Here is a 3,391-nt window from a genome sequence, read left to right on the forward strand (position 1 = left end):
TATTTTGTTTTAATTTAGTTGCATTTGGACGAGATGGGCTAGTTATGTTAATTCTTTCTAGGCCCAATTTCTTAGTAGATTTTGGTTTTTTCTTTCATTCTTTTGTATTTATTTTTTCTGAACCTTAGCCCAAACTCTGTTTTATGCATTTTATTTATATTAATAAATCCAGTCACATCATCCATTCAAAAAAAAAAGGTTCCATAGTCAACACTAGATTTTTTTTTCATAGACCATATCTTAAGATGAGAACAGAAATATCGTATGGAAGAAAAAAAAAAGCATTGTTTTAATCACCATGGAACCTTTAACGTTACGTATGCCCTAAAAGGAAATATTAACTTAACAAAAAGCATAGCATGCCATGATAGTGTTGCCATTTACAAAGATCCTCTCACTGAATCTTAAAGAATTTGATTCCATCCATTTCTACTTGGATTTCTTATTTTTAGATCCATTCCATTTCAATTTCTTCAATATAATTAATATGTTTTCAATTTTCCCCCTTGTCCACTTAAAACTAAGGAAAGCATATAAGCAATTTTCTTTTTCTTTTTCTTTTTCTTTTTTGGGTAAAACAGAGCATGTCGAAACTTTTTTTTTTTTGAAAAACGGAGTCGACTTGATTTTTAAAACGAAAACAAATATGGGAGTTGCCATCAATCCTTTTTGATAAGGTGTGATCGGGTCACCTCATAAAAGTGGTTGTTTTTAATAAATGGTTTGATTTATTTAAACAACGATTTTGGTCTACGAAATTCAGAAAGATAGGTTCGGGAGTCGATCACGCACGAGGAAGAATTAGCACCATCGTAACACCCAAAATTGGTACCCAGTTGATTAATTAATGTCTTAGTGTCGAAAATTGAGAACTTTGAAGAAAAATACGATCCATCGTTAAATTATTGCTTAATTAAAATTTTTTTGAGAAAAATGGCATATTTCACGTTAATCGAGCAAAAGAATTATGTCCCGTAAGCTAGGACACAATGTCCTAAATTCCCTATACGCGAATAAACGCCGAAAATTTTATTTATTTTGAAAGATATTTGATTATCTCAGTTTCAGAAAGAAATCATATTTCGTAAGTTAGAACACGATTTTTTTCATAATTCCCGAGATCATTTAAAAATTTATGCTTTAAAAACATTCGTTTATTCGGATTTATCGAGAAAATCAAAACCCCATAAGTTTGGGAACGACTTTTCGAATCTCGAATTTTTATATATCGAGCAAGGATTATTGTAACACGATTTTTGTAGTAAAAATGTGAAAACGAATCACGGTGTTAATACGCGTAACAACATAATAATAGATGCAATAATATGAGCGAAAATAATAAAGTGAAAATAAATGACAATAAAGTAAATGAATAAATGAAAAGCAAGCTAATTGTAAAATAAAATAAAAATAAAACAAAAAAAAGTAAAAAGAAAATAAAATAAAATATTAAATAAAACAAAATAAGAAATAATAATAATAATAATAATAATAATAATAATAATAATAATAAAGAATAATAATAATATAATAATAATAATAATAATAATAATAAAGAATAATAATAATATAATAATAATAGTAATAATAATAAGCATGATAATAATAATAATATTAATAATAAGAATAATGATAATAGTAATAAAAATAAAAATAATAGTAATAATAATGGTAATAATAAATAGTAATGATAATATATTAATAAGAATAACAATAAGGTGTTAATAATAATAATAATAATAATAATAATAATAATAATAATAATAATAAATTAATTAATTTTACTAATAAAACAACAAAATAACTAAAAAGGATTAAATTGAATTTAAAACGGGAATTTGAAGCAAATCTAAAATAAATAAAAAGGAAAAGGACTACATTGAACGCACGAATAATAAGGAGGGACCAAAAGGGAAATTTTCCTTTCCCCCCAAAACGCACAGCTTCGAAGTGGACTAAATTGGAACAAAATAAATTAAAGGGCAAAAATTAAAATTAAAAAAAAAACTTGATTGCAAAACCATAAAAAAGCGGAGGGGCTAAAAACGCAATTAACCCTTTTAAAAAAACACGTGGATCCTAACTTGGAACGAGTCGGGTCGGATCGGTAATGGGTAATGGGTAAAACAACATCGTTTTGAGCATTCAAAGGCCAGTCCCAAAACGACGTCGTTTTGGGGGCCAATATAAGTCGAATTTTAGAAAAAAAAATCATTTAGCCCTTGTTTTTTTTAAAAACAAAATCTAAAAAAGCTCTCTCTTCTCTTTCAAGTGTCTCTCCCTTTCGGTCAAGCTCCGGCCATGCATGCAATTGCGCTTCGCTGCAGAAGCAGAACAGCAGTCTGCCGTCTACTACTGACGTAAAACTCAAAAAATTCTCTTCTTCAGTAATAAAAAAAGGTAAGTTTTTCTTTGTTTTATTATTATAATATATATGTAAAATATTTCAAAAAGAAAAAAAAAAGAAAAAAAGGAATGAAACTACATTTGGAATTCTGTTTTTTTTTTTCTTTTTTTGCTGTTATTAGATGTTTCTTTTTTAAGTTCTCTCTTGTTTTTATTGATTGTAAAAAAAACCTCATTTTACATTTGGTTATTGGCTTTTTAAAGCCATTTACATATTATTTTTTATTATCTGTCTTTTCTATTTTCTTTTGCAGGTGCAACTTGGGCGGTGCCAACAGTGGAGGCAGTGGCCGACGTGACAAAGACAGTGGCAGAGGCTAAGAAATAGAGGCGGCGGCTAGCTAGGGTTTTTTCTTCTTTTTTTTTGAATATTATTTAGGTTATGGGTTAGCGGTTTTTTTTTTGCATTTTGGGTCATATTGGGCTGTTTGGGATTGGGTTTAGTTTGGGTTGATGGTTTAGTTGGGCTTGTTTGGGATTGTTTTAGCCCGGGCCAAAATTGGGCTGTACAGCTGCCCCTCTTTGCTCGTTGTCGTGAAACGAGAATAGAACAAAGACTTTTAAGGAAGACCAATTTTGTTCGGCCTCGCCAAGTCTTGACTTCTTTTGGTGCTTCTCTTTTCAAGTAGCTTCATTCAAGTTCACTGCATCTTATTGCTTCAATCCACACCACTGCAACTTCAAAGAAATAAGACTTGTAGTTTTAATCTACCCCACTGCAACCTCAGATATATGAGATTTGTAACTTGTAGCTTCAATCTGTTCTACTGCAACTACTGCAACTTCATCGGTATAGGAATTGTTGCTTTAATCCACTCCGTTGCAACTTCAGGAAGATAGGATTATGGCTTTGACCCGCTCTACTGCTACTTCTAAGAGATAAGATCCGTAACTTGTGGCTTCAATTTGTTCCACTGCAACTTCAGGGAAATAAGACTTGTATCTTTAACCCGCTCCACTGTAACTTCAGGGAGATAAGGTCTGC

Source organism: Gossypium arboreum, chromosome 9 (assembly GCF_025698485.1).
Source record: "Gossypium arboreum isolate Shixiya-1 chromosome 9, ASM2569848v2, whole genome shotgun sequence".
Taxonomy (NCBI): domain Eukaryota; kingdom Viridiplantae; phylum Streptophyta; class Magnoliopsida; order Malvales; family Malvaceae; genus Gossypium; species Gossypium arboreum.